The sequence below is a fragment of the Sabethes cyaneus genome, chromosome 3 (assembly GCF_943734655.1).
Source record: "Sabethes cyaneus chromosome 3, idSabCyanKW18_F2, whole genome shotgun sequence".
In the NCBI taxonomy this organism is placed as follows: Eukaryota; Metazoa; Arthropoda; class Insecta; order Diptera; family Culicidae; genus Sabethes; species Sabethes cyaneus.
Window position 1 is genome coordinate 136859932 of NC_071355.1, and position 13574 is coordinate 136873505.

The 13574-nt window shown below is 37.3% G+C and overlaps 1 protein-coding gene across 3 annotated transcripts in view; it reads left to right on the forward strand.

Annotated features, from left to right (window-relative positions):
• Positions 1-5433: 5433 nt before the first annotated feature.
• Positions 5434-13574, forward strand: part of LOC128744736 (zinc finger protein 609) — a 67711-nt gene continuing 59570 nt past the window's right edge. Inside the window, exons 1-2 of one of the 3 annotated variants that reach the window (XM_053841944.1) lie at positions 5434-5480; positions 5849-6102. The gene's annotated coding sequence lies outside the window, so the exon portion shown is untranslated. Of the gene's footprint in view, positions 6103-13574 lie in introns of all 3 variants that reach the window. The other 2 variants (XM_053841942.1, XM_053841945.1) reach the window with 2 other exon arrangements.

The following is a 13574-nucleotide window of genomic DNA, read 5'->3' on the forward strand; positions in this document are numbered from 1 at the left end:
CTTCCTCATAATTCGAGAACTAATCAAGCAAATGGAACCATATTTGGCATGTGAGTATTTTTGGAGGCAACCATTTTTTCTATGATGAATTAGGACTTCTTACCGTTTTAGGAGGGGGGGGGGGGGGCTCTCATACAAACGAAATACAAATTTCCCCATAACTCTAGAACTAATCAAGCAAATGGAACCAAATTTAGCATGTGGGTGTTTTTGTAGGCAAGAATATTTTCTATGGTGAATTAGGACCCCTCCCCACTTTAGGAGGGGGGCTCCTATAGAAATGAAAAACAAATTTCCACATAACTCGAGAACTAATCAAGCAAATGGAACCAAATTTGACATGTAAGTGGTTTTGGAGGCAAGATTTTCTTCTATGGTGAATTGAGACCCCTCTCCTCTTTAGAAAGCGAGTTATGACGCATCTCCCCTTTAAGAGGGTGGGCTTTCATACAAATGAAATGCAAATTTCCTCTTATCTCGAGAACTAATCAAGCAAATGGAACCAAATTTGGCATGTGGGAGTTTTAGATGGCAGAATTTTTTTCTATGGTGAATTACGACCCCTTCCCCTTTTAAGAGGTGGGGCTCCCATACAAATGAAATAAAAATTTCCTTATAATTTGAGTACTAATCAAGCAAATGGAACCAAATTTGGCATGTGGGAGTTTTAGATGGCAGAATTTTTTTCTATGGTGAATTACGACCCCTTCCCCTTTTAAAAGGTGGGGCTCCCATACAAATGAAATACAAATTTCCTTATAATTTGAGTACTAATCAAGCAAATGGAACCAAATTTAGCATGTGGGAGATTTTTGAGTCTTGAATTTATTTTATGATAGTTAGAGATTTCTCACCCCTGTGGTAGGGCGATATTGACTCTCATACAAATAAAACAGAAATTTTTGCGAAACTCAAAAACTAATCAAACTCGAAAAATTCGAGACTCTTCCATAAAACATTAGTCAATAACAAGACCACAAAAACTATCTATAGTATAGACGGCCTCGAGTGTTGCCGGCGACCCGCCGTAGGAAGCGCCGTCCACTGAGGGGAGGCAACTCCCCGCAAAAATCACTACTGTCTAGGTTTATTTGTTTTCCTAGGTATACCTGGGTTTCCTGGAACGAGCGACAGCGCGTAAGGAGAGGATCGCGAAATGGTACTTTCTACAAAAAAGTTTTCCGTGAAATGGTACATTCCGCTTAAGGTTTTTCGCAAAATGATATTCGGCGAAATGTTGTACAATCATGGCGAATATTGCTATCCGCTTTCTGGCTATGCAATGAGGGGACAGGGGAGTTGTTTTCTACTTTACTGTGAGGAAAAATTGGAAATTTGTATATTAAACTACCCATTCCAGATAACTAATAAGCATTAACATAAACAGCAAATCAGCGTATCTGGCATTTTATACTGCACGCTGTTGTATGTTAGCTTTTTGACTGCATAGGTGTTGTAAATTGGCATCCAAAATTGTATTCAAATTCTTTGTGTCGGTAATTAGCTGTAAATTACCATTGTCAGCACTATAAGAAGATTATCTGTAAAGTAGCTGTATATTTTACCAAAATAGCATTTAAGTAGCATTTAAGCAAGCTATTAAATAAAAAAATTTGTAGAATGTTCTACCCAGTATACCATTTGGTTTGTATATCTCGATTGCAACTGAGGTATACGAAATCATATCTGAACGAAAAAGTTATATTTCACGCCATATAAGAACATATATGTACCAAAGTGGAGGCGATATACGTGTAGTAATTTTGACAACTATTTGTAATTCTATTTTGCGCAGTTTTTATAACACGCAACTAAATACTCCTGAATATATGATTAAGATATAGAGTAGGGCGGGGCATAAGTGCGATGTTTGAAGTTGTCATCAATTTTCGCGAGATATAAAGAAGAACAACAACAAAATATATTTTATAGTGATGCAGCTACTCAATGTCTTTACATTCAACTATAAATCATCTGGAATAATAGTGTTATTGAAAATAAATTCTTCATTCTTCTGAACAAGTGCCGATTCGCACTTTTACCCCACTAGCGGGGTAAAAGTTCGATTACCGCGGGGCAAAAGTGCGAAGCTCGAATCCATGAAATTAGCACAGCAGTAGCTAACAAAACCATATTATCGTCAATCTGCGGTATGTTTCGGTAAGGAATATTCTCAATTTACACCTTTCCTATTTTCCGCTGGTGTATTGCAGCCTCCGACAGATCGAAACTTTCCCAAACGTTTGTTTTATGTTTCATCAGCGGAAAAACATTGTTTTCCTTCGACCAACATCTGTAGAGCACAGTTTTCTGCAGATCTTCCATTTCTACTATCTGTAATATAGTGCCAAAAGCTGTATATAAGCTATACATTTTTGCCCCGTCTGTGAATCGCACCTTTACTCCGCTAGGCGCTTGACGGGGTTTGATTAAATTATGGAAAAGCGAAACTGTTATTTTCTTGATTCAAATGGAATTTCGTTTCGAAACAAAAATATTTTTAGGTTGTTATAAAAATTTCGTTTGAAACAAACGATTTTTTTCGCTCCGTGATAGAACTAGAACTCCTTTCCCCGAACAACCCCGTTGAGAATCGCGGCTATAACGCTGACGGACGAACAGCGTCGCCCGCAGTACCTTGCAAGTCGCAAGGACTTGCATAGTGTCGTCGTCCCGTCAGTAAAATGAGTTAGATTCTCGATCCATGAATCGAACTTTTACCCCGTCAATAAATCGAACTTTTGCCCTGCTAGGCGCTTGACGGGGTTTGATTAAATTATGGAAAAGCAACATATATTTTGTAAATTCTTCTCACCGCAATTTCAAGAGAGATATCTGAGTGATGTAAAACGCTGCTACAATTTGTGAATAAGTAATATCCTCCTGTTGATATCGTATTTGCCGTACAACGAAATATTACATCAAAACCGTTCTAAAAAAAACTTTTACCCATAACTCAGCAACAATGATTCGTAAACAACAAATGTTTATGATGGATTTAAGCTGTCAAAGTACTCACCCATCCATGCCAATGTAGTCAATTTACTCAGAATCCGCACTGATAAATCATTGAATCGCACTTTTACCCGCATCGTACTTTTACCCCTCCTTACTCTAATCAAATATTGCAATTGTCTATCCTGCTTTATAATTCACAGTCATGAATTGTATATGAAGACACGCACGACTGCAAAACAACTTATTGTTCACGTCGATTTGACATACTCTAATCATTATACAATTCCAATGTGAAATGAACATGAAAACGATTTAATGTGAACTTTCTATTACGATTTTGTGTTATCTGGGTAAACATTATGTTAGTTGCTGTAGCAACTGTTAAATGCTTTGGTGAAAATATGACGAATGCTTTGATCAGCATTGACTCAGCGATGTGAGCGCCACACAACAGGAGCATTACCACTTACTTTCAAAATGGCGGCTGGTCCTTACACACCCGGCAAGATCAAGATGAATGTCTGTTCTCTGTGGCAGTACGCTGACTGTAGTTAATTTATTCGCTGTAACTAGCAGATCCGGGGACATCAAAGATAATATTGTGTATCCAACACTAAATTGGACTTCCGAAAAAACGGCAAACGATTTTCGTTCGATACCGTACGTTAAACCTATACACTCAAAAAAAAAAGCGCCGAATTCGTTAAAATTTTACCGAAATCTAAACAGCTGAACGTTTGGTAAAATTTTTTATGTTACTATATACGTTACTAAAGATCCGTAAATGTCGATATGCACGACCGAAATTTTTACCGAACGTTCAGCTCTTTAGATTTCGGTAAAATTTACCAAACTGTTTAAGTGTGTAGTGTCGGAAGTATAGTGTGCTGTATAGCAAATGAGACGTGACAATATCAGTATGGTGACAGAATTGTTTAGTCATTTTTCAAGAAGCTATAAGTTTGCTTTCGCACGTTTACGGTATATTTCACGCAGGGGTGTGAAATTGTCAAAATTTTGCGGACTAAACATCCATGGATGGCGACAATTTAGAACCAGCCAGCTTACCGAAAATTACAGCTAATATTAGTTAAATTATAGCTAAGAGGCTGTGTTTAACTGCTTTCTAACTAGTTTCATTTGTTTTAAAATGAATCAATTAATAAATGAATAAATAAAATCGCTGTTATGGAAACATATCTTTATCCTCACCTTATAAATGCTCTCATTGAGTAAACCAATATATACACTTATTGGTTATAGTATACATTTTGTTTCAATAACACGTATATTTATTGTGAAGGCTCAGACAGAATGCATACGGATTTTACTACGTTGCGGAAATTTGACAGAAAACCCGTGGAAAAACTCAACAGTGATGAGTCAGTAACACAGTAACATAGGGAAAGAAACCCTCACTCGGTTTGTTTACAATTTGCAGGTTGGCCCTTTTAGGCTGTGAACCATTTCGCGAAATTTGACAGTTAAAATTTGACAGTTTGATGGTTATTTCTCCTCGAGTGGTTAAAATCAGTTCAGAATGCGAACCATTTCATATTTGACGTATTGATAGTTTTTTTTTGTTCAATGAGAGCCTATAAGGTGAGGATGAAAATATTGTTTATTCTGTTCGAGTTAAAATTGGATGAATTTTTGATTTGCTTTTATTTGATAGATAAAACTCATCTCATTTCAACCCGGGTTGTTTGAACAAATTTATTTTGTGATAAGCATCCATACCAACGCAAAAAAATTCCAACGACAAATCAGTGAAACACGTCGAAGCTCTCTTCCTCACCTGTGCATATCTCATTGGCTCTGAAGCGAACCATCGAACTGTCAAAACCTTGGTCAAAACTAACCATGCTCCCGAGCAGGGTTATTTTCGAAAAACCATCGAACTGTCAAATTTTAACCAAAAAGTTAAAAATTTCGCGAAATGGTTCACAGCCTAAAAAGTTGGTGCCGAATTGTTTCTTGCACCCTCACCCATATCCGTAATGCGTAATTTTTACAGCTGTATGTATGCTCGATTGCACTGCCGATGATTGCGACACAGTAGCCTATCGCTCACAAATGTCGGACAATTGGTTTGTAGGTAATTTTATATATAAAGCCGAATAGTTTATTTTTACGATATTTTTATTTATGAAGTTACGCGTAACATTATCGATCAAAGCCCCCTCCCCCAAAAAATTGCGTAACCATTTGTAACAGAAATTCAACATCCCCACCCCCTGCATGCAAGATTTGAAGGGCACCTAACAAGTATCTGTAAACGTCCCCGGTTCCGCTGAAAATATGCTGCAGGGGTAAATTGTTACGTAGTATGTGATGAGGCTCTTAAATAAAAACCTTTTCGTTGACGTTTAATTTGAGAATGGTGGCCATATTTGTTTTGGTGCGTATGGATATTTTGTGTCAAAGTGTGCGTTTTTCGACTGATTCGTGAAGTGATCATTGCATTTTACTGAAAAGTTAAAAATTCAGTTTTCTCGGTATAAATAAACAATTTTTGCAAAGTATGAATACATGAAATGTGTCAATAGTTTTGTGAAGTGTATAGCAAACAATTTTCCTTAGTTTTCACTAACTGATCGTGAATCTATTGCAAAAACCCTAATTGTAATGACTAAAACGAAAATGGTGCGCGTGTGAAATTTGCTAATAATTCTCATCAGGACTACCTATAGTGTTATTTTGTTACGACAAATAATAAGGCCGTTTTATTTTCGGTAACATAATGTCTCTTTCAAATCTGTTGAATGGGGCGGAATTGCAAGTTTTATATTCTGTTAATTAAATAAGCCCTGGTTAACATTACCTCATACATTTCTGTATGTTGTTATTGAAAAATTAGCTAAAAACTTCATTTGATGTTTCATTTAAGGGCGACACACTACCTGAGCACAAATTTCAAGTATGAAGAAAAATGTGAATTTACTATAAGAAGAAACTCGGTTATCAAATATATAATAAACATATAGGTAGCTGACTACACAAAATGTGCGTTAGGGTACTCTGTTAGCAATTGATGAACAAACAGTGAAAATCTTACTTTTATTTGCAAAAACGTGAAAAAATATTGTCTGCTGAATGTTGAACATAGGTGAAATACAGCAAATCTCTTCGCGGTACAAATAGGTTTGTATTTTATGATATCACTACTGTTATTTCTTCTCACAACAATAATTATTAGGTACTTGAAACTTTAAAGTTCGGTGTAAAATCGTATATCGTATTAAAGAGCTTATTCAGTTATTGTTCGTGCCACCACCGATGATGACACTTTACTATAATTCACAATTTATTCGCACTGTACAGCTGGTTCATTTGCAAACAATATCTACAATTTAAGACAATGTATAACATATATATTATATTTATTACTGTATAGCAATGTTTGCCTAATTTGCCTTCCACAGTGATTATTATTTACCTAAGTCATTTTTGCAATGCTTGGGGTACTTCGATGTACAAAAATTACATACCTATTTTGATATTTTTATATGATAAAGTAATTCAAAGTCAAATATCGAAGATGAAGGAGGGCTTGTAATATCCCTAATGCATCCTTTCCTGATCATTTGGTTTATTTGCCTTTCTCTTCAAGTAGATAAGGATACGGACATAGTACATGATTTTGTAGTACAACCTATGTGAACAGATTGAAAATAATATTCAACTTGAGTAAATTGATAAGACATACTTCAGTTAAAAAACATCTCCAACTCAAATGATTTTAATCGATAAACATTAAAAAATTAATTAAACGAGACATCCAACAAATTGCTGATATTGTTATAATCACTCCGGCAAGCATAAAATTTTCTTTGCATCTTTGGCAATGTTGCTCGTTTTTAAAAGGGTTGCCAAATCAGTGAAATACATATCTTTATAGGGCTTGAATAAGCACATTGTAAGTAGCAACATCTACCTTTAGTACTATGTAAGTCCCATGTGACACCAGTCAACCGCTAAAAAGTTACTGACTCAACCGTCAGCAAATCACGTTTAAGCTTGTTTTATTTTAGCGGTGCACACTGCGACCTTTATACTTTTTTGAAATGAAGATTTATTATCATTTTGTTCATGTTGGATTAAAGCAAGTTCTACAAACATGAGCTCTTATGGATTCCCAAATACTAGAAATTCTCGCCGTAAGATCGCAATGCCATTTTTAAAATCACCGTCATCTGGGATGAGATTGTGCCAAAAAGGCATACAATTTTGTTCTTTAGCTCAGTGTACACACAATTTAGGAATTAAGTTGATTTAAAACGTGTCAATATGCTAAATTGTTCAATTGACCACTACCGCAGAGATGGTTTAGTTACAATGAAACCTGATTTTGGTAGAAGCACATGAACTTTGGCACAATCTCACCTCTTGTAGATTGTGACATTGTGCCAAAAACATAAAGTTAAGGTAAATGCCTGAGCAGTGAACTTACCATATTTATAAACAATACACATAAATATCAGTATAAAGTAGTTCGTATGGGTTGGAATTAGAGGTAGGGGGTCGGCCACAAACAACGCATCATACCAAATGTATAGACGAAAATAACCTGGAGAGTTCTGAAATAACTAATGATGAGTACGTAGTCTATGAATAACCTCTATACAACCAGTAGCGTTTCTAGGGTTAACAAGGTGGAAATGTAGGGTGAGTGTATATCCTGATGATCAGAAGCACTTTTTTGCCCCACAAAGTCAGCAGAAGATCACCTGACCAACGAACTTCGAACCAAATCGACCATATTCTCATCGAGGGCCGGTTTTTCTCGAACATCACCAACGTACGCTTCCTACGGGGTGCGGCACGACACGAAGCATAAGCTAGTAGCAGTACATGTGCGCTCAAAACTATCGACGGTTTATACCTCGCGACAAAGCCGCCCTCCACGGTTAAACATTCGGCAGTTAAACAACCCGCTAGTTACCGAAAACTACACGCGCGTACTGGATGAAGCTCTGCCTTCCTCTGTGGAGCTAGATGCTTCGAATCTCGAAAACGAATGATACGCAACCGCGGTTCTAGAAGTGGAAACCTCGAGTGCACGAAATGATTCGTTTCACGAAGAATGCCAACAAGCGATAGAGAGGAAAAAAGAGCTTGAAAAAACTATCTAAGCATATCCACGAGAGAGAATATGGCCAAGTATCGACGAGCGCAAAATGACTTGATCACGATCGGAGGAAAAAGGGCCAGAAGGAGGAAAGAGATCGTGTGGATCTGGAACAACTATTCCGGACTGAGGACACGCGGAAGTGTAACGAGAAGGTAAACCAAACTCGGAAGGACTACACACCTAAATCTGACATGTGTAGGGACGAGGGAGGGGATCTAATCACAAACGAGCGCGAGATGGTCGACAGATGGAAGCAGTATTTTGATGCGCGCCTCAATGGTGATATAGCACAAGGAGACGTAATGGAAGTTAACCTCGGAGTGCCTACAAACCACGACAGTGTGCCAGCTTCCGATCTCGAAGAGATCCGGTAAGAAATTGGTCAGCTAAAGAATAATAGAGCAGCGGCTGCAAAAGACCGACTCCCGGCAGAGCTCTACAAGAATGGCCAAGAACCGCTAGCGACGGCTCATTCATTGGAGGAGAAACTACCGGAGAAGTGGATGGAAGGTGTAGTCTGTCCCATCTACAAAAAGGGTGACCGCCTAGATTGCTGTAATTACCGCGGCATCACGTTGGTCAACGCCGCCTAGAAGGTGCTCTACCAGATTTTGTTACGTCGTCTATCTCCAAATGCAAGAGAATTTGTAAGGCAGTAGCAGGCTGCTACTTATGGGGGCTGTTGATTTAGAATCAACGAAATAAATTCAGTTTCCGAGTTTTTAATCGTGTATTATGGCGACGATAAAAACTTCCTGTAAGATAGATGCGAGAATAACGATTAATTCTTATACATTATAGTTGCCCTTTTCATTTTTTCCTAACTTACGTTTAGTATTTTCAATTTTATAATAACTCTCTCTTATCTCTAACTTTCAACCCTTTATATGTTCCGATTCACTCCAGCTATGCTTTTAATTACGTTGTCTTCTTCCTTTCTCTGCTTCACGCTCTATACATAGTAATAGTTAAGTTTTAGAACGTATGTTTACTTTTGTTTAACTATTTGTTACCAATAGCTACTGTAGGTTTAAGCCGGCTCAATCGAATTGTACAGCGAGGATAGAATTTAACCTAGCAATTAGTATAATAATGTAAGCTATGAATTAAGTACATCATTTTAGATATTGCATGTATACTAGTTACCTTTAGTTTTACGTCTACTAGTTTTAGCAATTTAGTTTTAAGAACGTATTAACTGGTAAGTTTAACAAATCTCCACGCACTGTATGCTTTTAATCATAAAATAATATAGCGATATGACCTGAAAAGCAACTTTTCATTACATGTTGTTGCATGCATAGTTAAGCATATTTTACCTAGCACTTACTTTTTAGGTTTTTATTCACTAATTTGTAGTTTAAGTACTAGCCTGTAGGATTAGGACTAATTTTAACTTTTACTTTTAGCACTACTAAGTTTAAGAATTGTATCACTAGACTGTAAGTAGATTTAGCTCTCGAATCGGATTCTCCGCAAGCAAAAAGGATGACTTTCACTTTTTCCTTCTCTTTAATGTTTACATTTCACCTATCTACTATCGATGACGTTTCTCGGTCGGTCGTGTTGCTAGAAAAATCAGCTGTTACGGTGAGTGAGGCACGCCGACCAGGTGGTCGCCACAGGGGCCGTGCTACTACGGATCAAATTTGTACTCTCCGACAAATCCTCCAGAAATGTCGAGAGTGCAACGTGCCCACGCATCAGCGCAGCATACGATACAGTTGAACAAGAACAGCTATGGCAGATAATGCACGAGTACGATTTTCCGGATAATCTCACGTGGCTGATTAAAGCTACTCTGAAGCGAGTGATGTGCTACGTTCGTGTTTCAGGGACACACTCGAGTCCTTTCGAATCGTGCAAAGGGTTGCGGCAAGGGGATGGACTGTCCTGTATGTTATTCAACATCGCTATTGAAGATGTGATCCATAGAGCGGACATCTAAACGAGAGGAACGATCTACAGCAATAGTAGCCAACTCCTAGCCTTCGCAGACGACCTCGACATAATAACTAGAAACCTTGGGACGGCGGAGGCAATCTACGCCAGAGTGAAAACGGAGGCTAGGAGGATAGAGTTACAAATCAATGCGTCGAAAACCAAATATATGGTAGGAAGAGGTTCCAGTGAAAGCAACGTTTGTCTCTGTCTGACAGTGACTATTGACGGCAATGAATGTGACCTCTGTGACCTCATCCCCTTTTTAAAACCGATAGTTGATACACGGTATAACATATTTGTCTTATATTAAAGTGTTTATTCAAAGGATCTGAAATTTCCAGAGAAAAGCACTAACTTTTGCTTCTAAATTATTCAGCAAACCTAGGATACTGTTTGCTCCATCGTGGATGATGCAATCTAATCTCAAAATATTGTGCTTGGTTGTAAAGAATGTGTGTACTGGTGTATACTGACGTATTTCTGTTGTGTATGCGAAATCCACTTACTGGATCGATCATTATAGCATGGCACAATCTCACCCCCGGGAAGCTCTAAAAGTACAAAGTTGAGAAGAATATTTTCGTAATCAAAACTCCTCCAACGCATAATAACCTTTCAATTCATTGTAAGTCATTCCTCTCCTTAGGGGCCGTGCAATAATTAAGTAAAGGCATTTTCCTCATTTTTGAACCCCCCCCCCTCCCCCCTATATAAGATTTTGTAAGATTTTGGACAATCCCCTCTCTCCCCATAAAAAAATCTTAGTAAGATTTATTAAAACATCAAAACTCAAGTTTTATTTAAAAAGTTAGACATTGAAAGAATTTCCAGGAATCCTCTTTTGTGGCTGTGTTGGTATTAATAAGAATAATAAGAATAAGAAAAGTTAAACATTGAAAGAATTTTGAAACAGTCAACAAAGTTTAAACAAGTTTATAAAAACCAAAGTTCAAAAAAATTAATAAAAAAAACAATATTCATTATCTGTTGTAAATCCCTTTATGGCCCACTCACGAACAGAACGTATTTCAGCATTGAGGTTGTCAATGAATGTTGGTGTATGCTGAGAAACTCACTAACGTTCACTTAATTCGCATTGATCCACTCTAAATCGTCTAAACACGTGTCCTCGTCAAGTAGCGTACAAAGAACTTCTTTGCCTCTTCTAGATGACACGCGACATGGTCTTATGTTGGAATTGGCACTCCGTTGCGTCTAATGTACAGATCTGTAATGATCACTCTCGGTTTCCTTTGAAGCAAAATACTGACCCCACTCTGGTCACATGCGGCATTCAAGATCTTTAGGAACAGAAGAACAACCCAAGTAACATTTTTGTTGTATAATAGCTTATCAAGCACTTGTTCCACGGGCATTAGCTGTACAATACTTTAATAAGCTATTCTTAAACAAAAATGGTTGTTGGGAATACATCCCAAAAAACATTTTTGTTGTATAGTAGCTTAGCACTAGTTCCTTTGGTACAGCTATACATTAGTTGAATAAGCTACTTTTAAAGAAAAATGTTTTTCGTGATATCATAAGGGGCCATCCAGATACCACGTGGACAGAAAAATACCAATTTTGAACCCCCTCGTCCCTCTCCGTGGACAAGCGTGGACATTGACTCAACCCCCACCCGCCTCCCCCTGTTTGTCCACGTGGACATTTTTTTCTTATGTAAAATTTAACAAAACAGAAAAGCATGGTGCTAAATTTTGTTTTCAACTTGATTTATGCCCTATTTACTAAAAAAAAGTTTACGTGAATGTAAGCTCTAGTCTGATGGCCCTAACACAATGCATACGAATCTTGAGTCGTTGCAGAAATTTGAGTTTTTCCATGGACTTTCTGTCAAATTTCCGCAGCGTATTAAAATCCGTATGCAAGGTTTTAGGATCTTAATTCTTGTGATCTTGTCTACTGCAAATCATTATCGACTGGAATAAAGTCCGTTTTAGCTTGACTTTCGCTTGACGATTCTTCTCCAGAGTATCCCTGTCTAACCAGAGCACCTCAAATTGTCAACTTCAACACAACAGACGACCTTTCCGACGCGATGTGGTTCATATAATTTTTTGAAGGCGAATCCTTTTGGAAATACGCTGCCCCTTGATGCCCTTTTTGTGGAGTTCTGCATTTGATTCTGAGGCAAAATGCAATCCACATTTAGTGCAAGCGTGACCTAAATGATAAATGAGTCCCGTGATTCGTGGGTTTAATTCTGTGACACTTCCGGAGTGATTCGCGATAAGGGCGCAACTAGTAAAGTGTAAAAAGTTTCGCTCTTTACTATTACCTGTTTACAAAACGATTTCCAAATAAGCCTGTTACTTCATAACACACAACTTTGCTGAATATAGTATACCTCTATGTTTACTTGTTTAGGAACTGTAGAACTTTGATCATAAAAGATGCCCTGATTTTGACCCCGAATTACTCGACTACCAGCAGACGGATACATTTTAAACATTTTACATTTGCTGATAGTTTTGCTGCATACAGACACTATTTTTCCATATGAAGAAACGAGAGAAAATTCCAGTTGGGGCCAATGCTGCTAGCTTCGTTTCTGTGATGTCGGTTTATGCTGATCTATTTTCCCAACAATTTAACGTATTAATGCATTGAATAATTATGACATTTTGCTCAAAACAAGTTTATTGAAAAATATACGTTAGATAAACAACGATTTGTAACTTTATAACACTATGGCGTTCAAAAACCTACACGTGTTGTACAAAATACAACAGCGTGAGTAACCGAAGGTTAATAAAAATTGATAAAATTTATTCAAGAAAACTTTATTAATGTGAATCAGATAGAATGGCATGACAGGAAATTATGCATAGTTCAAAAACCCATAAACTACACCTTTACTACGCAATGTATATGTTAAAGAATTATATTTCTTCTTACAACTTACTTTTACTTGCATTTACCCACATTAGTAACAACTTACTCAGCAACTTCATAAGAAAAAGGTACTATCAAAATTTATAAGTGCCGTAAAACGGGCTAACATTGATCACCGGGGTAACATTGATCAAATGGACCATTCGCATAAATAAGTGAAATAAACCACTACTGCCAACTTTCCTGAACTGATCAATGTTACCCCGTTTTATGGTACTTCTATTTCGTTCAAAGTTTGTAAACTTATTCAATTTCCAAAAATTTTATGTAAACAAACGCACCACGCAATCTTAACCAATAGATGAATTATTTTCCGAGGACTTGTCGATTTCTATCTAATAGCAAGTAAGACCGTATAACAAAGGTTCCTTTCACCACTAGGTGGATTAAATCAGGTTTTGATCTATTTGTTGCATTTACTGATTTATAACCTATTGAAATAATTTTGGCAGCATTTTTGTTCTACACACTCCCATTTGAGACATTTTGTTTCAAAAAGTACTTCATTGGTTTTATTGTGCCTGGTACAGGGATTGTAAACCAGTTAACAATGTGTGATTGTTGTAAACAAATTATGTTCACCAAGAATTTGACACTGTTTCGCGGTGCTTGGTGGTCGTAA